This window comes from Colletes latitarsis, unplaced genomic scaffold (assembly GCF_051014445.1).
Source record: "Colletes latitarsis isolate SP2378_abdomen unplaced genomic scaffold, iyColLati1 scaffold0028, whole genome shotgun sequence".
NCBI classification, from domain to species: Eukaryota; Metazoa; Arthropoda; class Insecta; order Hymenoptera; family Colletidae; genus Colletes; species Colletes latitarsis.
This window is the reverse complement of record NW_027488378.1, coordinates 3,038,563-3,062,736: the sequence shown is the minus strand read 5'-3', so window position 1 is coordinate 3,062,736 and position 24,174 is coordinate 3,038,563.

Here is a 24,174-nt window from a genome sequence, read left to right as displayed (position 1 = left end):
TTACCGACTAAAATACTGACCGAAACCAGGTTTAATCGACTGTTTCAATGTGGTAACACATTACTATATGATTCAAACCCGAAAAAACACAAGATCTGACCAAGAAGTATATGAAAAAGGCAAAATCATGAGCGAGATGCGGCCGTAACCCAGGCCTATCCTAGACCTAACCGGTGTTATCCTCTAAAATATTGATCGAAACCAGGTTTAATTGACTGTTTCACTGTGGTACCACATTACTACGTGATTCGAACCCGAAAAAACCCAGGATCTGGCCAACAAGAATGCGGACAAGGCAAAACCATGAGCCAGATGCGGGTATAACCCAAACTTAACCCAGACCTATCTGGTGTTGCCGACTAAAATACTGACCGAATCCAGCTTTAATTGACTGTTACTGTGTGGCACCACATTACTACGTGATTCAAACCTGAAAAAACCCAGGTCCTGTCCAACAAGTATGCGAAGTAGGCAAAATCATCCAGCAGATGCGGGCATAACCCAGACCTAACCCAGACCTAACCGGTTTTATCGTCTAAAATATCGATCGAGACCAGGTTTAACTGTCTGTTTCAGTGTGTTACCACATTTCTCCGTGATTCAAACCCGAAAAAACCAAGGATCTGGCCTACAAGTATGCCAAGAAGGCAAAATCGTGAACGAGATGCGGGCATAACCCAGACCTAACCCAGACCTAACCGGTTTTATCCTAGAAAATATTGATCGAAACCAAGTTTAATGGACTGTTTCGCTGTGGTACCACATTATAACGTGATTCAAACCAGAGAAAACCAAGGATCTGGCCAACAAGTATGCCAAGAAGGCAAAATCATGAGCCAGATGCGGGCATAACCCAGACCTAACCCAGACGTGACCGTTGTTATCCTCTAAAATATTGATCGAAACCAGGTTTAGTTGACTGTTTCACTGTGGTACCACATTACTACGTGATTCAAACCAGAGAAAACGAAGGATCTGGCCAACAGGTATGCGGAAAAGGCAAAATCATGAGCCACATGCGGGCATAAGCCAGACCTAACCCAGACCGATCCGGTGTTATCCTCTAAAATATTGATCGAAACCAGGTCTAATTGTCTGTTTCAGTGTGGAACCACAATACTACGTGATTCAAACCCGAAAAAATCCAGGATCTGGCCAACAAATTTGCGAAGAAGGCAAAATCATGAGCCAGATGCGGGCATAACCCAGACCTAACCCAGACCTAACCGGTGTTATCCTCTAAAATATTCATCGAAACCAGGTTCAATAGTCTGTTTCAGTGTGGTACCACATTACTACGTGATTCAAACCAGAGAAAACCAAGGATCTGGCCAACAGGTATGCGGAAAAGCAAAATCATGAGCCAGATGCGGGCATAACCCAGACCTAACCCAGACCTAACCGGTGTTATCCTCTGAAATATTGATCGAAACCAGGTTTAATTGTCTGTTCCATTGTGGTACCACATTACTACGTGATTCAAACCAGAGAAAACCAAGGATCTGGCCAACAGGTATGCGGAAAAGGCAAAATCATGAGCCACATGCGGGAATAACCCAGACCTAACCCAGACCTAACCGGTGTTATCCTCTAAAATATTGATCGAAACCAGGTTTAGTTGTCTGTTTCAGTGTGGTACCACAATAATACGTGATTCAAACCCGAAAAAATCCAGGATGTGGCCAACAAATTTGCGAAGAAGGTAAAATCATGAGCCAGATGCGGGCATAACCCAGACCTTACCCCGACCTAACCGGTGTTATCCTCTATAATATTGATCGAAACCAGGTTTAATTGTCTGTTTCAGTGTGGTACCACATTACTACGCGATTCAAACCCGAAAAAACCCAGGATCTGGCCTACAAGTATGCGAAGAAGGCAAAATCATGAGCCAGATGCGGGCATAACCCAGACCTAACCCAGACATAACCGGTTTTATCCTCTAAAATATTCATCGAAAACAAGTTTAATTGTCTGTTTCAGTGTGGTACCACATTACTACCTGATTCAAACAAGATGAAACCAAGGGTCTGGCGTACAAGTATGCGGAAAAGGCAAAATCATGAGCCAGATGCGGGCGTAACCCAGACCTTACCCAGACCTAACCGGTGTTACCGACTAAAATACCGACCGAATCCAGATTTAATTTACTGTTTCAGTGTGGTACCACATTACTATATGATTCAAACCCGAAAAAACTAATGATCTGGCCTACAAGTACATGAAAAAGGCGAAATCATGAGCGAGGTGTGGGCATAACACAGGCCTAAACTAGACCTAACCGGTGTTATCCACTAAAATATTGATCGAAACCAGGTTTAGTTGACTGTTTCACTGTGGTAACACATTACTACGTGATTCAAACCAGAGAAAACCAAGGATCTGGCCAACAAGAATGCGGACAATGCATAATCATGAGCGAGATGCGGGCATAACCCAGACCTAACCCAGACCTAACCGGTGTTATCCTCTAAAATATTGATCGAAACCAGGTTCAATAGTCTGTTTCAGTGTGGTACCACATTACTACGTGATTCAAACCAGAGCAAACCAAGGTTCTGGCCAACAGGTATGCGGAAAAGGCAAAATCATGAGCCACATGCGGGCATAACCCAGACCTAACCCAGACCTAACCGGTGTTATCCTCTGAAATATTGATCGAAACCAGGTTTAATTGTCTGTTTCATTGTGGTACCACATTACTACGTGATTCAAACCCGAAAAAATCCAGGATCTGGCCAACAAATTTGCGAAGATCGCAAAATCATGAGCCAGATGCGGGCATAACCCAGACCTAACCCAGACATAACCGGTTTTATCCTCTAAAATATTGATCGAAAACAAGTTTAATTTCTGTTTCAGTGTGGTACCACATTACTACCTGATTCAAACAAGATAAAACCAAGGTTCTGGTCAGCAAGAATGCGGAAATGCAAAATCATGAGACAGATGAGGACATAACCCATACCTAACCCAGACCTAAACGGTTTTATCCTCTAAAATATTGATCGATACCAGGTTTAATAGACTGTTTCAATGTGGTACCACATTACTATGTGATTCAAACCAGAGAAAACCAAGGATCTGGCCAACAAGTATGCGCAGAAGGCAAAATCATGAGCCAGATGCGGGCATAACCCAGACCTAACCCAGACCTTACCGGTGTTACCGACTAAAATACTGACCGAATCCAGGTTTAATTGACTGTCACTGTGTGGCACCGCATTACTACGTGATTCAAACCCGAAAAAACCGAGGACCTGTACAACATGTATACGAAGTAGGCAAAATCATGAGCCAGATGCGGGCATAACCCAGACCTAACCCAGACCTAACCCGTATTATCCTCTAAAATATTGATCGAAGCCAGGTTTAATTGTCTGTTTCAGTGTGGTACCACATTACTACGTGATTCAAACCAGAGAAATCCAAGGGCCTGGCGTACAAGTATGCCAAGAAGGCAAAATCATGAGCCAGATGCGGACATAACCCAGACCTAACCCAGACGTGACCGGTTTTATCCTACAAAATATTGATCGAAACCAAGTTTAATAGACTGTTTCGCTGTGGTACCACATTACTACGTGATTCAAACCTGAGAAAACCAAGGATCTGGCCTACAAGTATGCGGAAAAGGCAAAATCATGAGCCAGATGCGGGCATAACCCTGACCTAACCCAGACCTTACCGGTGTTACCGACTACAATACTGACCGAATCCAGGTTTAATTGGCTGTCTCAGTGTGGTACCACATTACTACGTGATTCAAACCAGAGAAGACCAAGGATCTGGCCTACAAGTATGCGGAAACGGCAAAATCATGAGCCAGATGCGGGCATAACCCTGACCTAACCCAGACCTTACCGGTGTTACCGACTACAATACTGACCGAATCCAGGTTTAATTGGCTGTCTCAGTGTGGTACCACATTACTACGTGATTCAAACCAGAGAAGACCAAGGATCTGGCCAACAGGTATGCGGAAAAGGCAAAATCAAGAGCCACATGCGGGCATAACCCAGACCTGACCCAGACCTAACCGGTGTTATCCTCTAAAATACTGACCGAATCCTGGCTTAATTGACTGTAACTGTTTGGTACCACATTACTACGTGATTCAAACCAGAGAAAACCAAGGATCTGGCCAACAGTTATGCGGAAAGGCAAAATCATGAGCCACATGCGGGCATAACCCAGACCTAACCCAGACGTGACCGTTGTTATCCTCTAAAATATTGATCGAAACCAGGTTTAGTTGACTGTTTCGCTGTGGTACCACATTACTACGTGATTCAAACCAGAGAAAACCATGGATCTGGCCTACAAGTATGCGGAAAAGGCAAAATCATGAGCCAGATGCGGGCATAACCCTGACCTAACCCAGACCTTACCGGTGTTACCGACTACAATACTGACCGAATCCAGGTTTAATTGGCTGTCTCAGTGTGGTACCACATTACTACGTGATTCAAACCAGAGAAGACCAAGGATCTGGCCAACAGGTATGCGGAAAAGGCAAAATCAAGAGCCACATGCGGGCATAACCCAGACCTGACCCAGACCTAACCGGTGTTATCCTCTAAAATACTGACCGAATCCTGGCTTAATTGACTGTAACTGTTTGGTACCACATTACTACGTGATTCAAACCAGAGAAAACCAAGGATCTGGCCAACAGTTATGCGGAAAGGCAAAATCATGAGCCACATGCGGGCATAACCCAGACCTCACCCAGACCTAACCGGTGTTATCCTCTGAAATATTGATCGAAACCAGGTTTAATTGTCTGTTTCATTGTGGTACCACATTACTACGTGATTCAAACCAGAGAAAACCGAGGATCTGGCCAACAAGAATGCGGAATAGGCAAAATCGTGAGCCAGATGCGGGCATAACCCAGACCTAACCCAGTCCTAACCGGTGTTACCGACTAAAATATTGATCGAAAACCAGGTTTAATGGACTGTTTCAGTGTGGTACCACATTACTACGTGAATCAAACCCGAAAAACCCCAGGATCTGTGCAACAAGTATGCGAAGAAGGTAAAATCATGAGATAGATGAGGGCATAACCCAGACCTAACGCAGGCCTAACCGTTGTTACCGACTAAAATACTGACCGAATCCAAGTTTAATTTACTGCTATTTCGTGGTACCACATTCCTGTGTGATTCAAACCCGAAAAAACCAAGGATCTGGCCAACAAGTATGCGAAGAAGGCAAAATCATGAGCCAGATGCGGGCATAACCCAGACCTAACCCAGAGCTAACCGGTGTTATCCTCTAACATATTGATCGAAACCAGGTTTAATTGACTGCTTCAGTGTGGTACCACATTACTACGTGATTCAAACCCGAAAAAACCCAGGATCTGGCCAACAAGTATGCGAAGAAGGCAAAATCATGAGCCAGATGCGGGCATAACCCGGACCTAACCCAGACCTAACCGGTTTTATCCTCCAAAATATTGATCGAAAACAAGTTTAATTGTCTGTTTCAGTGTGGCACCACATTACTACCTGATTCAAACAAGATAAAACCAAGGTTCTGGTCAGCAAGAATGCGGAAATGCAAAATCATGAGCCAGATGTGGACATAACCCAGACCTAACTGTTGTTATCCCCTAAAATGTGGATCAAAACCAGGTTTAATTGACTGTTTCAGTGTGGTACCCCATTACTCCGTGATTGAAACCAGAGAAAACCAAGGATCTGGCCAACAAGTATGCGAAGAAGGTAAAATCATGAGCCAGATGCGGGCATAAACCAGACCTAACCCAGACCTAACCGGTGTTACCGACTAAAATACTGACCGAACCCAGGTTTAATTGACTGTTTCAGTGTGGTACCACATTACTATATGATTCAAACCCGAAAAAACTCAAGATCTGGCCTACAAGTACATGAAAAAGGCAAAATCATGAGCGAGATGTGGGCATAACACAGGCCTAAACTAGACCTAACCGGTGTTATCCTCTAAAATATTGATCGAAACTAGGTTTAATTGACTGTTTCACTGTGGTACCACATTATTACGTGATTCAAACCAGAGAAAACCAAGGATTTGGCCAACAAGTATGCGGAAAAGGCAAAATCATGAGCCAGATGCGGGCGTAACCCAGACCTAACCCAGACCTAACCGGTGTTACCGACTAAAATACTGACCGAAACCAGGTTTAATCGACTGTTTCAATGTGGTACCACATTACTATATGATTCAAACCCGAAAAAACACAAGATCTGACCAAGAAGTATATGAAAAAGGCAAAATCATGAGCGAGATGCGGCCGTAACCCAGGCCTATCCTAGACCTAACCGGTGTTATCCTCTAAAATATTGATCGAAACCAGGTTTAATTGACTGTTTCACTGTGGTACCACATTATTACGTGATTCAAACCAGAGAAAACCAAGGATTTGGCCAACAAGTATGCGGAAAAGGCAAAATCATGAGCGAGGTGTGGGCATAACACAGGCCTAAACTAGACCTAATCGGTGTTATCCTCTAAAATATTGATCGAAACCAGGTTTAATTGACTGTTTCACTGTGGTACCACATTACTACGTGATTCGAACCCGAAAAAACCCAGGATCTGGCCAACAAGAATGCGGACAAGGCAAAACCATGAGCCAGATGCGGGTATAACCCAGACTTAACCCAGACCTATCTGGTGTTGCCGACTAAAATACTGACCGAATCCAGCTTTAATTGACTGCTACTGTGTGGCACCACATTACTACGTGATTCAAACCTGAAAAAACCCAGGTCCTGTCCAACAAGTATGCGAAGTAGGCAAAATCATCCAGCAGATGCGGGCATAACCCAGACCTAACCCAGACCTAACCGGTTTTATCGTCTAAAATATCGATCGAGACCAGGTTTAACTGTCTGTTTCAGTGTGTTACCACATTTCTCCGTGATTCAAACCCGAAAAAACCAAGGATCTGGCCTACAAGTATGCCAAGAAGGCAAAATCATGAGCGAGATGCGGGCATAACCCAGACCTAACCCAGACCTAACCGGTTTTATCCTAGAAAATATTGATCGAAACCAAGTTTAATGGACTGTTTCGCTGTGGTACCACATTATAACGTGATTCAAACCAGAGAAAACCAAGGATCTGGCCAACAAGTATGCCAAGAAGGCAAAATCATGAGCCAGATGCGGGCATAACCCAGACCTAACCCAGACGTGACCGTTGTTATCCTCTAAAATATTGATCGAAACCAGGTTTAGTTGACTGTTTCACTGTGGTACCACATTACTACCTGATTCAAACCAGAGAAAACGAAGGATCTGGCCTACAGGTATGCGGAAAAGGCAAAATCATGAGCCACATGCGGGCATAAGCCAGACCTAACCCAGACCGATCCGGTGTTATCCTCTAAAATATTGATCGAAACCAGGTCTAATTGTCTGTTTCAGTGTGGGACCACAATACTACGTGATTCAAACCCGAAAAAATCCAGGATCTGGCCAACAAATTTGCGAAGAAGGCAAAATCATGAGCCAGATGCGGGCATAACCCAGACCTAACCCAGACCTAACCGGTGTTATCCTCTAAAATATTCATCGAAACCAGGTTCAATAGTCTGTTTCAGTGTGGTACCACATTACTACGTGATTCAAACCAGAGAAAACCAAGGATCTGGCCAACAGGTATGCGGAAAAGCAAAATCATGAGCCACATGCGGGCATAACCCAGACCTAACCCAGACCTAACCGGTGTTATCCTCTGAAATATTGATCGAAACCAGGTTTAATTGTCTGTTCCATTGTGGTACCACATTACTACGTGATTCAAACCAGAGAAAACCAAGGATCTGGCCAACAGGTATGCGGAAAAGGCAAAATCATGAGCCACATGCGGGAATAACCCAGACCTAACCCAGACCTAACCGGTGTTATCCTCTAAAATATTGATCGAAACCAGGTTTAGTTGTCTGTTTCAGTGTGGTACCACAATAATACGTGATTCAAACCCGAAAAAATCCAGGATCTGGCCAACAAATTTGCGAAGAAGGTAAAATCATGAGCCAGATGCGGGCATAACCCAGACCTTACCCCGACCTAACCGGTGTTATCCTCTATAATATTGATCGAAACCAGGTTTAATTGTCTGTTTCAGTGTGGTACCACATTACTACGCGATTCAAACCCGAAAAAACCCAGGATCTGGCCTACAAGTATGCGAAGAAGGCAAAATCATGAGCCAGATGCGGGCATAACCCAGACCTAACCCAGACATAACCGGTTTTATCCTCTAAAATATTCATCGAAAACAAGTTTAATTGTCTGTTTCAGTGTGGTACCACATTACTACCTGATTCAAACAAGATGAAACCAAGGGTCTGGCGTACAAGTATGCGGAAAAGGCAAAATCATGAGCCAGATGCGGGTGTAACCCAGACCTAACCCAGACGTAACCGGTGTTACCGACTAAAATACCGACCGAATCCAGATTTAATTGACTGTTTCAGTGTGGTACCACATTACTATATGATTCAAACCCGAAAAAACTAAAGATCTGGCCTACAAGTACATGAAAAAGGCGAAATCATGAGCGAGGTGTGGGCATAACACAGGCCCAAACTAGACCTAACCGGTGTTATCCTCTAAAATATTGATCGAAACCAGGTTTAATTGACTGTTTCACTGTGGTAACACATTACTACGTGATTCAAACCAGAGAAAACCAAGGATCTGGCCTACAAGTATGCGAAGAAGTCAAAATCATGAGCCAGATGCGGGCATAACCCAGACCTAACCCAGACCTTACCGGCTTTACCGACTAAAATACTGACCGAATCCAGGTTTAGTTGACTGTTTCGCTGTGGTACCACATTACTACGTGATTCAAACCAGAGAAAACCAAGGATCTGGCCAACAAGTATGCCAAGAAGGCAAAATCATGATCCAGATGCGGACATAACCCCGACCTAACCCAGACGTGACCGGTTTTATCCTACAAGATATTGATCGAAACCAAGTTTAATGGACTGTTTCGCTGTGGTACCACATTACTACGTGATTCAAACCTGAGAAATCCAAGGATCTGGCCAAAAAGTATGCCAAGCAGGCAAAATCATGAGCCAGATGCGAGCATAACCCAGACCTAACCCAGACGTGACCGTTGTTATCCTCTAAAATATTGATCGAAACCAGGTTTAGTTGACTGTTTCGCTGTGGTACCACATTACTACGTGATTCAAACCAGAGAAAACCATGGATCTGGCCTACAAGTATGCGGAAAAGGCAAAATCATGAGCCACATGAGGGCATAACCCAGACCTGACCGAGACCTAACCGGGGTTATCCTCTAAAATACTGACTGAATCCAGGCTTAATTTACTGTAACTGTTTGCTACCACGTTACTACGTGATTCATACCCGAAAAAACACAGGATCTGGCCAACAAGTATGCGAAGAAGGCAAAATCATGAGCCAGATGCGGGCATAACCCAGACCTAACCCAGACCTAACCGGTGTTATCCTCTAAAATATTGATCGAAACCAGGTTCAATTGTCTGCTTCAGTGTGGTACCACATTACTACGTGATTCAAACCAGAGAAAACCAAGAATCTGGCCAACATGAATGCGAAGAAGGCAAAATCATGAGCGAGATGCGGGCAAAACCCAGACCTAACCCAGACCTAACCGGTGTTATCCTCGTAAATATTGATCGAAACCAGGTTCAATTGTCTGCTTCAGTGTGGTACCACATTACTACGTGATTCAAACCAGAGAAAACCAAGAATCTGGCCAACATAAATGCGAAGAAGGCAAAATCATGAGCCACATGAGGGCATAACCCAGACCTGACCGAGACCTAACCGGGGTTATCCTCTAAAATACTGACTGAAACCAGGCTTAATTTACTGTAACTGTTTGCTACCACGTTACTACGTGATTCATACCCGAAAAAACACAGGATCTGGCCAACAAGTATGCGAAGAAGGCAAAATCATGAGCCAGATGCGGGCATAACCCAGACCTAACCCAGACCTAACCGGTGTTATCCTCTAAAATATTGATCGAAACCAGGTTCAATTGTCTGCTTCAGTGTGGTACCACATTACTACGTGATTCAAACCAGAGAAAACCAAGAATCTGGCCAACATGAATGCGAAGAAGGCAAAATCATGAGCGAGATGCGGGCAAAACCCAGACCTAACCCAGACCTAACCGGTGTTATCCTCTAAAATATTGATCGAAACCAGGTTCAATTGTCTGCTTCAGTGTGGTACCACATTACTACGTGATTCAAACCAGAGAAAACCAAGAATCTGGCCAACATAAATGCGAAGAAGGCAAAATCATGAGCGAGATGCGGGCAAAACCCAGACCTAAACCAGACCTAACCGGTGTTATCCTCTGAAATATTGATCGAAACCAGGTTTAATTGTCTGTTTCAGTGTGGTACCACATTACTACGTGATTCAAACCAGAGAAAACAAAGGATCTGGCCAACAAGAATGCGGTATAGGCAAAATCGTGAGCCAGATGCGGGCATAACCCAGACCTAACCCAGCCCTAACCGGTGTTACCGACTGAAATACTGACCGAATCCAGCTTTAATTGACTGTTACTGTGTGGCACCACATTACTACGTTATTCAAACCCGAAAAAACCCAGGACCTGTCCAACAAGTATGCGAAGGAGGCAACATCATGAGCCAGATGCGGGCATAACCCAGACCTAACCCAGACCTAACCGGTTTTATCCTCTAAGATATTGATTGAAACCAGGTGTAATTGTCTGTTTCAGTGTGGTACCACATTACTACGTGATTCAAACCCTAAAGAACCCAGGATCTGGCCAACAAGTTTGCGAAGAGGGTAAAATCATGAGCCAGATGCGGGAATAACCTAGACCTAACCCAGGCCTAACCGGTTTTATCCTGCAAAATATTGATTGAAACCAAGTTTAATGGACTGTTTCTCTGTGGTACCACATTACTACGTGATTCAAACCAGATAAAACCAAGGATCTGGCCAACAAGTATGCCAAGAAGGCAAAATCATGAGCCAGATGCGGGAATAACCCAGACCTAACCCAGACGTAACCGTTGTTATCCTCTAAAATATTGATCGAAACCAGGTATAGTTGACTGTTTCGCTGTGGTACCACATTACTACGTGATTCAAACCAGAGAAAACCACGGATCTGGCCTACAAGTATGCGAAAAAGGCAAAATCATGAGCCAGATGCGGGTGTAACCCAGACCTAACCCAGACATAACCGGTGTTACCGACTAAAATACCGACCGAATCCAGATTTAATTGACTGTTTCAGTGTGGTACCACATTACTATATGATTCAAACCCGAAAAAACCAAAGATCTGGCCTACAAGTACATGAAAAAGGCGAAATCATGAGCGAGGTGTGGGCATAACACAGGCCTAAACTAGACCTAACCGGTGTTATCCTCTAAAATATTGATCGAAACCAGGTTTAATTGACTGTTTCACTGTGGTAACACATTACTACGTGATTCAAACCAGAGAAAACCAAGGATCTGGCCTACAAGTATGCGAAGAAGTCAAAATCATGAGCCAGATGCGGGCATAACCCAGACCTAACCCAGACCTTACCGGTTTTACCGACTAAAATACTGACCGAATCCAGGTTTAGTTGACTGTTTCGCTGTGGTACCACATTACTACGTGATTCAAACCAGAGAAAACCACGGATCTGGCCAACAAGTATGCCAAGAAGGCAAAATCATGAGCCAGATGCGGACATAACCCCGACCTAACCCAGACGTGACCGGTTTTATCCTACAAGATATTGATCGAAACCAAGTTTAATGGACTGTTTCGCTGTGGTACCACATTACTACGTGATTCAAACCTGAGAAATCCAAGGATCTGGCCAAAAAGTATGCGAAGAAGGCAAAATCATGAGCCAGATGCGGGCATAACCCAGACCTAACCCAGACCTAACCGTTGTTATCCTCTAAAATATTGATCGAAACCAGGTTTAGTTGACTGTTTCGCTGTGGTACCACATTACTACGTGATTCAAACCAGAGAAAACCATGGATCTGGCCTACAAGTATGCGGAAAAGGCAAAATCATGAGCCAGATGCGGGCATAACCCTGACCTAACCCAGACCTTACCGGTGTTACCGACTACAATACTGACCGAATCCAGGTTTAATTGGCTGTCTCAGTGTGGTACCACATTACTACGTGATTCAAACCAGAGAAGACCAAGGATCTGGCCAACAGGTATGCGGAGAAGGCAAAATCAAGAGCCACATGCGGGCATAACCCAGACCTGACCCAGACCTAACCGGTGTTATCCTCTAAAATACTGACCGAATCCTGGCTTAATTGACTGTAACTGTTTGGTACCACATTACTACGTGATTCAAACCAGAGAAAACCAAGGATCTGGCCAACAGGTATGCGGAAAAGGCAAAATCATGAGCCACATGCGGGCATAACCCAGACCTCACCCAGACCTAACCGGTGTTGTCCTCTGAAATATTGATCGAAACCAGGTTTAATTGTCTGTTTCATTGTGGTACCACATTACTACGTGATTCAAACCAGAGAAAACCAAGGATCTGGCCAACAAGAATGCGGAATAGGCAAAATCGTGAGCCAGATGCGTGCATAACCCAGACCTAACCCAGTCCTAACCGGTGTTACCGACTAAAATAGTGACCGACTCCAGGTATAATTAACTGTTACTGTGTGGTTCCACATTACTACGTGATTTAAACCCGAAAAAACCCAGGATATGGCCAACAAGTATGCGCAGAAGGCATAATCATGAGCCAGATGCGGGCATAATCCAGACCTAACCCAGACCTAACCGGTGTCATCCTCTATGATATTGATCGAAAACCAGGTTTAATGGACTGTTTCAGTGTGGAACCACATTACTACGTGATTCAAACCAGAGAAAACCAAGGATCTGGCCAAAAAGTATGCCAAGCAGGCAAAATCATGAGCCAGATGCGGGCATAACCCAGACCTAACCCAGGCCTTACCGGTGTTACCGACTACAATACTGACCGAATCCAGGTTTAATTGGCTGTCTCAGTGTGGTACCACATTACTACGTGATTCAAACCAGAGAAAACCAAGGATCTGGCCAACAGGTATGCGGAAAATGCAAAATCATGAGCCACATGAGGGCATAACCCAGACCTGACCCAGACCTAACCGGGGTTATCCTCTAAAATACTGACTGAATCCAGGCTTAATTTACTGTAACTGTTTGCTACCACGTTACTACGTGATTCATACCCGAAAAAACACAGGATCTGGCCAACAAGTATGCGAAGAAGGCAAAATCATGAGCCAGATGCGGGCATAACCCAGACCTAACCCAGACCTAACCGGTGTTATCCTCTAAAATATTGATCGAAACCAGGTTTAATTGTCTGTTTCAGTGTGATACCACAATACTACGTGATTCAAACCCGAAAAAATCCAGGATCTGGCCAACAAATTTGCGAAGAAGGCAAAATCATGAGCCAGATGCGGGCATAACCCAGACCTAACCCAGACCTAACCGGTGTTATCCTCTAAAATATTGATCGAAACCAGGTTCAATTGTCTGCTTCAGTGTGGTACCACATTACTACGTCATTCAAACCAGAGAAAACCAAGAATCTGGCCAACATGAATGCGAAGAAGGCAAAATCATGAGCGAGACGCGGGCAAAACCCAGACCTAACACAGACCTAACCGGTGTTATCCTCTGAAATATTGATCGAAACCAGGTTTAATTGTCTGTTGCAGTGTGGTACCAAATTACTACGTGATTCAAACCAGAGAAAACAAAGGATCTGGCCAAGAAGAATGCGGTATAGGCAAAATCGTGAGCCAGATGCGGGCATAACCCAGACCTAACCCAGATCTAACCGGTGTTACCCTGTAAAATATTGATCGAACCAGGTTTGGTAGACTGTTTCGCTGTGGTACCACATTACTACGTGTTTCAAACAGGAAAAAACCCAGGATCTGGCCAACAAGTATGCGAAGAAGGCAAAATCATGAGCGAGATGCGGGCATAACCCAGACCTAACCCAGACCTAACCGGTGTTACCGACTGAAATACTGACCGAATCCAGCTTTAATTGACTGTTACAGTGTGGCACCACATTACTACGTTATTCAAACCCGAAAAAACCCAGGACCTGTCCAACAAGTATGCGAAGGAGGCAAAATCATGAGCCAGATGCGGGCATAACCCAGACCTAACCCAGACCTAACCGGTTTTATCCTCGAAAATATTGATTGAAACCAGGTTTTATTGTCTGTTTCAGTGTGGTACCACATTACTACGTGATTCAAACCCGAAAAAACACAGGATCTGGCCAACAAGTATGCGAATTAGGCAAAATCATGACCCAGATGCGGGAATAACCTAGACCTAACCCAGACCTAGCCGGTTTTATCCTCCAAAATATTGATCGAAACCAAGTTTAATGGACTGTTTCGCTGTGGTACTACATTACTACGTGATTCAAACCAGAGAAAACCAAGGATCTGGCCAACAAGTATGCGGAAAACGCAAAATCATGCGCCAGATGCGGGCATACCCCAGACCTAACCGTTGTTATCCTCTAAAATGTGGATCGAAACCAAGTTTAATGGACTGTTTCAGTGTGGTGCCACATTACTACGTGATTCAAACCCTAAAAAACCCAGGATCTGGCCAACAAGTTTGCGAAGAGGGTAAAATCATGAGCCAGATGCGGGAATAACCCAGACCTAACCCAGACGTAACCGTTGTTATCCTCTAAAATATTGATCGAAACCAGGTTTAATTGACTGTTTCACTGTGGTAACACATTACTACGTGATTCAAACCAGAGAAAACCAAGGATCTGGCCTACAAGTATGCGGAAAAGGCAAAATCATGAGCCAGATGCGGGCATAACCCAGACCAAACCCAGACCTTACCGGTTTTACCGACTAAAATACTGACCAAATCCAGGTTTAATAGGCTGTTTCAGTGTGGTACCACATTACTACGTGATTCAAACCAGAGAAAACCAAGGATATGGCCTACAAGTATGCGGAAAAGGCATAATCATGAGCCAGATGCGGGCATAACCCGGACCTAACCCAGACGTGACCGTTGTTATCCTCTAAAATATTGTTCGAAACCAGGTTTAGTTGACTGTTTCGCTGTGGTACCACATTACTACGTGATTCAAACCAGAGAAAACAAAGGATCTGGCCTACAAGTATGCGGAAAAGGCAAAATCATGAGCCATATGCGGGAATAACCTAGACCTAACCCAAACCTAACCGGTTTTATCCTAGAAAATATTGATCGAAACCAAGTTTAATGGACTGTTTCAGTGTGGTGCCACATTACTACGTGATTCGAACCCGAAAAAACCCAGGATCTGGCCAACAAGAATGCGGACAAGGCAAAACCATGAGCCAGATGCGGGTATAACCCAGACTTAACCCAGACCTATCCGGTGTTACCGACTAAAATACAGACCGAATCCAGCTTTAATTGACTGTTACTGTGTGGCACCACATTACTACGTGATTCAAACCCGAAAAAACCCAGGTCCTGTCCAACAAGTATGCGAAGGAGGCAAAATCATCCACCAGATGCGGGCATAACCCAGACCTAACCCAGACCTAACCGGTTTTATCGTCTAAAATATTGATCGAAACCAGGTTTAATTGTCTGTTTCAGTGTGGTACCACATTTCTCCGTGAATCAAACCCGAAAAAACCAAGGATCTGGCCTACAAGTATGCCAAGAAGGCAAAATCATGAGCGAGATGCGGGCATAACCCAGACCTAACCCAGACCTAACCGGTTTTATCCTAGAAAACATTGATCGAAACCAAGTTTAATGGACTGTTTCGCTGTGGTACCACATTACTACGTGATTCAAACCAGAGAAAACCAAGGATCTGGCCAACGAGTATGCCAAGGTTGCAAAATCATGAGCCAGATGCGGGCATAACCCAGACCTAACCCAGACGTGACCGTTGTTATCCTCTAAAATATTGATCGAAACCAGGTTTAGTTGACTGTTTCGCTGTGGTACCACATTACTACGTGATTCAAACCAGAGAAAACGAAGGATCTGGCCAACAGGTATGCGGAAAAGGCAAAATCATGAGCCACATGCGGGCATAACCCAGACCTGACCCAGACCAAACCAGTGTTATGCTCTAAAATACTGACCGAATCCTGGCTTAATTGACTTGAACTGTTTGGTACCACGTTGCTACGTGATTCAAACCCGGAAAAACACAGGATCTGGCCATCAAGTATGCGAAGAAGGCAAAATCAAGGGCCAGATGTGGACATAACCCATTTCTAACCCAGACCTAACCGGTTTTATCCTCTAAAATATTGATTGAAACCAGGTTTAATTGACTGTTTCAATGTGGTACCTCATTACTCCGTGATTCAAACCAGAGAAAACCAAGGATCTGGCCAACAGGTATGCGGAAAAGGCAAAATCATGAGCCACATGCGTTCATAACCCAGACCTAACCCAGACCTAACCGGAGTTATCCTCTGAAATATTGATCGAAACCAGGTTTAATTGTCTGTTCCATTGTGGTACCACATTACTACGTGATTCAAACCAGAGAAAACCAAGGATCTGGCCAACAAGAATGCGGAATAGGCAAAATCGTGAGCCAGATGCGGGCATAACCCTGACCTAACCCAGTCCTAAACGGTGTTACCGACTAAAATAGTGACCGAATCCAGGTATAATTGACTGTTACTGTGTGGTTCCACATTACTACGAGATTCAAACCCGAAAAAACTCAGGATATGGCCAACAAGTATGCGCAGAAGGCAAAATCATGAGCCACATGAGGGCATAACCCAGACCTGACCCAGACCTAACCGGTGTTATCCTCTAAAATATTGATCGAAACCAGGTTTAATTGTCTGTTTCAGTGTGATACCACAATACTACGTGATTCAAACCCGAAAAAATCCAGGATCTGGCCAACAAATTTGCGAAGAAGGCAAAGTCATGAGCCAGATGCGGGCATAACCCAGACCTAACCCAGACCTAACCGGTGTTATCCTCTGAAATATTGATCGAAACCAGGTTTAATTGTCTGTTTCAGTGTGGTACCACATTACTACGTGATTCAAACCAGAGAAAACAAAGGATCTGGCCAACAAGAATGCGGAATAGGCAAAATCGTGAACCAGATGCGGGCATAACCCAGACCTAACCCAGCCCTAACCGGTATTACCGACTAAAATACTGACCGAATCCAGGTATAATTGACTGTTACTGTGTGGTTCCACATTACTACGTGATTCAAACCCGAAGAAACCCAGGACCTGTCCAACAAGTATGCGTAGTAGGCAAAATCATGAGCCAGATGCGGGCATAACCCAGACCTAACCCAGACCTAACCGGTTTTATCCTCTAAAATATTGATCGAAACCAGGTTTAATTGACTGTTTCAATGTGGTACCTCATTACTCCGTGATTCAAACCAGAGAAAACCAAGGATCTGGCCAACAGGTATGCGGAAAAGGCAAAATCATGAGCCACATGCGTTCATAACCCAGACCTAACCCAGACCTAACCGGAGTTATCCTCTGAAATATTGATCGAAACCAGGTTTAATTGTCTGTTCCATTGTGGTACCACATTACTACGTGATTCAAACCAGAGAAAACCAAGGATCTGGCCAACAAGAATGCGGAATAGGCAAAATCGTGAGCCAGATGCGGGCATAACCCTGACCTAACCCAGTCCTAAACGGTGTTACCGACTAAAATAGTGACCGAATCCAGGTATAATTGACTGTTACTGTGTGGTTCCACATTACTACGAGATTCAAACCCGAAAAAACTCAGGATATGGCCAACAAGTATGCGCAGAAGGCAAAATCATGAGCCACATGAGGGCATAACCCAGACCTGACCCAGACCTAACCGGTGTTATCCTCTAAAATATTGATCGAAACCAGGTTTAATTGTCTGTTTCAGTGTGATACCACAATACTACGTGATTCAAACCCGAAAAAATCCAGGATCTGGCCAACAAATTTGCGAAGAAGGCAAAGTCATGAGCCAGATGCGGGCATAACCCAGACCTAACCCAGACCTAACCGGTGTTATCCTCTGAAATATTGATCGAAACCAGGTTTAATTGTCTGTTTCAGTGTGGTACCACATTACTACGTGATTCAAACCAGAGAAAACAAAGGATCTGGCCAACAAGAATGCGGAATAGGCAAAATCGTGAACCAGATGCGGGCATAACCCAGACCTAACCCAGCCCTAACCGGTATTACCGACTAAAATACTGACCGAATCCAGGTATAATTGACTGTTACTGTGTGGTTCCACATTACTACGTGATTCAAACCCGAAGAAACCCAGGACCTGTCCAACAAGTATGCGTAGTAGGCAAAATCATGAGCCAGATGCGGGCATAACCCAGACCTAACCCAGACCTAACCGGTTTTATCCTCTAAAATATTGATCGAAACCAGGTTTAATTGACTGTTTCAATGTGGTGCCACATTACTACGTGATTCAAACCCGAAAAAACCCAGGATCTGGCCAACTAGTATGCGGAAAAGGCAAAATCATGAGCCAGATGCGGGCATAACCCAGACCTAACCCAGATCTAACCGGTGTTACCCAGTAAAATATTGATCGAACCAGGTTTAGTAGACTGTTTCGCTGTGGTACCACATTACTACGTGATTCAAACCCGAAAAAACACAGGATGTGGCCAACAAGTATGCGGAAAAGGCAAAATCATGAGCCAGATGCGGGCATAACCCAGACCTAACCCAGATCTAACCGGTGTTACCCTGTAAAATAGTGATCGAACCAGGTCTAGTAGACTGTTTCGCTGTGGTACCACATTACTACGAGTTTCAAACAGGAAAAAACCCAGGATCTGGCCAACAAGTATGCGAAGAAGGCAAAATCATGAGCGAGATGCGGGCATAACCCAGACCTAACCCAGACCTAACCGGTGTTACCGACTGAAATACTGACCGAATCTAGCTTTAATTGACTGTTACTGTGTGGCACCACATTACTACGTTGTTCAAACCCGAAAAAACCCAGGACCTGTCCAACAAGTATGCGAAGGAGGCAAAATCATGAGCCAGATGCGGGCATAACCCAGACCTAACCCACACCTAACCGGTTTTATCCACTAAAATATTGATTGAAACCAGGTTTAATTGTCTGTTTCAGTGTGGTACCACATTACTACGTGATTCAAACCCGAAAAAACACAGGATCTGGCCAACAAGAATGCGAATTAGGCAAAATCATGACCCAGATGCGCGAATAACCTAGACCTAACCCAGATCTAATCGGTTTTATCCACCAAAATATTGATCGAAACCAAGTTTAATGGACTGTTTCGCTGTGGTACCACATTACTACGTGATTCAAACCAGAGAAAACCAAGGATCTGGCCAACAAGTATGCGGAAAAGGCAAAATCATGCGCCAGATGCGGGCATACCCCAGACCTAACCGTTGTTATCCTCTAAAATGTGGATCGAAACCAAGTTTAATGGACTGTTTCAGTGTGGTGCCACATTACTACGTGATTCAAACCCTAAAAAACCCAGGATCTGGCCAACAAGTTTGCGAAGAGGGCAAAATCATCAGCCAGATGCGGGCATAACCCAGACCTAACCCTGACCTAACCGGTTTTATCCTCTAAAATATTGATTGAAACCAGGTTTAATTGTCTGTTTCAGTGTGGTACCACAATACTACGTGATTCAAACTCGAAAAAACACAGGATCTGGCCAACAAGTATGCGAATTAGGCAAAATCATGACCCAGATGCGGGAATAACCTAGACCTAACCCAGACCTAACCGGTTTTATTCTCCAAAATATTGATCGAAACCAAGTTTAATTGACTGTTTCTCTGTGGTACCACATTACTACGTGATTCAAACCAGAGAAAACCACGGATCTGGCCTACAAGTATGCGGACAAGGCAAAATCATGAGCCAGATGCGGGCATAACCCAGACCAAACCGTTGTTATCCTCTAAAATGTGGGTCGAAACCAAGTTTAATGGACTGTTTCAGTGTGGTGCCACATTACTACGTGATTCAAACCCGAAAAGACCAAGGATCTTTCCAACAAGAATGCGAAGATTGTAAAATCATGAGTCAGATGGGGGCATAACCCAGATCTAACCCAGGCCTAACCGGTGTCACCGACTAAAATACTGACCGAATCCAGGTTTAATTCACTGTTACTTCGTCGTACCACATTACTACGTGATTCAAACCAGAAAAAACCAAGGATCTGGCCAACAAGTATGCGAAGAAGGCAAAATCATGAGCCACATGCGGGCATAACCCAGACCTGACCCAGACCTAACCGGTGTTATCCTCTAAAATACTGACCGAATCCAGGCTTAATTGTCTGTTTCAGTGTGGTACCACATTACTACGTGATTCAAACTCGAAAAAACACAGGATCTGGCCAACAAGTATGCGAATTAGGCAATATCCTGACCCAGATGCGGGCATGACCCAGATCTAACCCAGTCCTAACCGGTGTTACCGACTAAAATACTGACCGAATCCAGGTATAATTGACTGTTACTGTGTGGTTCCACATTACTACGTGATTCAAACCCGAAACAACTCAGGATATGGCCAACAAGTATGCGAAGAAGGCAAAATCATGAGCCAGATGCGGGCATATCCCAGGCCTAACCCAGACCTAACCGGTTTTATCCTCTAAAATACTGACCGAAACCAGGTTTAATCGACTGTTTCAATGTGGTACCACATTACTATATGATTCAAACCCGAAAAAACACAAGATCTGACCAAGAAGTATATGAAAAAGGCAAAATCATGAGCGAGATGCGGCCGTAACCCAGACCTAACCCAGACGTGACCGTTGTTATCCTCTAAAATATTGATCGAAACCAGGTTTAGTTGACTGTTTCGCTGTGGTACCACATTAGTACGTGATTCAAACCAGAGAAAACGAAGGATCTGGCCTACAAGTATGCGAAGAAGGCAAAATCATGAGCCAGATGCGGGAATAACCCAGACCTAACCCAGACGAAACCGTTGTTATCCTCTAAAATATTGATCGAAACCAGGTATAGTTGACTGCTTCGCTGTGGTACCACATTACTACGTGATTCAAACCAGAGAAAACCATGGATCTGGCCAACAAGTATGCCAAGAAGGCAAAATCATGCGCCAGATGTGGTCATAACCCAGACCTAACCGTTGTTATCCTCTAAAATGTGGATCGAAACCAGGTTTAATTGACTATTTCAGTGTGGTAGCCCATTACTCCGTGATTCAAACCAGAGAAAACCAAGGATCTGGCCAACAAGAATGCGGACAAGGCAAAATCATGAGCCGGATGCGGGCATAACCTAGACCTAACCCAGACCTAACCGGTGTTATCCTCTAAAATATTGATCGAAACCAGGTTCAATTGTCTGTTTCAGTGTGGTACCACATTACTACGTTATTCAAACCCGAAAAAACCCAGGACCTGTCCAACAAGTATGCGAAGGAGGCAAAATCATGAGCCAGATGCGGGCATGACCCAGGCCTAACCCTGACCTAACCGGTTTTATCCTCTAAAATATTGATTGAAACCAGGTTTAATTGTCTGTTTCAGTGTGGTACCACATTACTACGTGATTCAAACTCGAAAAAACACAGGATCTGGCCAACAAGTATGCGAATTAGGCAAAATCATGACCCAGATGCGGGAATAACCTAGACCTAACCCAGACCTAACCGGTTTTATCCTCCAAAATATTGATCGAAACCAAGTTTAATTGACTGTTTCTCTGTGGTACCACATTACTAAGTGATTCAAACCAGATAAAACCAAGGATCTGGCCAACAAGTATTCCAAGAAGGCAAAATCATGAGCCAGATGCGGGCATAACCCAGACCTAACCCAGACGTAACCGTTGTTATCCTCTAAAGTATTGATCGAAACCAGGTTTAGATGACTGTTTCGCTGTGGTACCACATTACAACGTGATTCAAACCAGAGAAAACCACGGATCTGGCCTACAAGTATGCGGAAAAGGCAAAATCATGAGCCAGATGCGGGCATACCCCAGACCTAACCGTTGTTATCCTCTAAAATGTGGATCGAAACCAAGTTTAATGGACTGTTTCAGTGTGGTGCCACATTACTACGTGATTCAAATCCTAAAAAACCCAGGATCTAGCCAACAAGTTTGCGAAGAGGGCAAAATCATGAGCCCGATGCGGGCACAACCCAGACCTAACCCAGACCTAACCGGTGTTATCCTCTAAAATATTGATCGAAACCAAGTTTAATGGACTGTTCCAGTGTGGTGCCACATTACTACGTGATTCAAACCCGAAAAAACCCAAGATCTGTCCAACAAGTATGCGAAGAAGGTAAAATCATGAGCCAGATGCGGGCATAATCCAGGCTTAACCCAGACCTAACCGGTTTTATCCTGTGAAATATTCATCGAAACAAGGTTTAATTGTCTGTTTCAGTGTGGTACCACATTACTACGTGATTCAAACCCGAAAAAACCAAGTATCTTTCCAACAAGAATGCGAAGAATGTAAAATCATGAGTCAGATGGGGGCATAACCCAGACCTAACCCAGGCCTAACCGGTGTTACCGACTAAAATACTGACCGAATCCAGGTTTAATTCACTGTTACTTCGTGGTACCACATTACTACGTGATTCAAACCAGAAAAAACCAAGGATCTGGCCAACAAGTATGCGAAGAAGGCAAAATCATGAGCCACATGCGGGCATAACCCAGACCTGACCCAGACCTAACCGGTTTTATCCTCTAAAATATGTATCGAAACCAGGTTTAATTGTCTGTTTCAGTGTGGTACCCCATTACTACGTGATTCAAACCAGTGAAAAGCAAAGATCTGGCCAAGAAGAATACGGAAAAGGCAAAATCATGAGCCAGATGCGGGCATAACCCTGACCTAACCCAGACCTAACCGGAGTTATCCTCTAAAATATTGATTGAAACCAGGTTTAATTGTCTGTTTCAGTGTGGTACCACATTTCTCCGTGATTCAAACCCGAAAAAACCCAGGATATGGCCAACAAGTATGCGAAGAAGGCAAAATCATGAGCCAGATGCGGGCATAACCCAGGCCTAACCCAGACCTAACCGGTTTTATCCTCTAAAATATGTATCGAAACCAGGTTTAATTGTCTGTTTCAGTGTGGTACCACATTTCTCCGTGATTCAAACCCGAAAAAACCCAGGATCTGTCCAACAAGTATGCGAAGAAGGTAAAATCATGAGCCAGATGCGGGCATAACCCAGGCCTAACCGAGACCTAACCGGTTTTATCCTCTAAAATATGTATCGAACTCGGTTTAGTTGACTGCTTCGCTGTGGTACCACATTACTACGTGATTCAAACAGGAAAAAACCCAGGATCTGGCCAACAAGTGTGCGAATTAGGCAAAATCATGACCCAGATGCGGGAATAACCTAGACCTAACCCAGACCTAGCCGGTTTTATCCTCGAAAATATCGATCGAAACCAAGTTTAATGGACTGTTTCGCTGAGGTACCACATTACTACGTGATTCAAACCAGAGAAAACCAAGGATCTGGCCAACAAGTACGCCAAGAAGGCAAAACCATGAGCCAGATGCGGGCATAACCCAGACCTAACTCTGACGTAACCGTTGTTATCCTCTAAAACATTGATCGAAACCAGGTTTTGTTGACTGTTTCGCTGTGGTACCACATTACTACGTGATTCAAACCAGAGAAAACCAAGGATCTGGCCAACAAGTATGCCAAGAAGGCAAAATCATGAGCCAGATGCGGGCATAACCCAGACCTAACCCAGACCTTACCGGTGTTACCGACTAAAATACTGACCGAATCCAGGTTTAATTGGCTGTCTCAGTGAGGTACCACATTACCACGTGATTCAAACCAGAGAAAACGAAGGATCTGGCAAACAAGTATGCGAAGAAGGCAAAATCATGTGCCAGATGCGGGCATAACCCAGACCTAACCGTTGTTATCCTCTAAAATGTGGATCGAAATCAGGTTTAATTGACTGTTTCAGTGTGGTACCCCATTACTCCGTGATTTAAACCTGAGAAAACCATTGATCTGGCAAACAAGAATGCGGAAAAGGCAAAATCATGAGTCACATGCGGGCATAA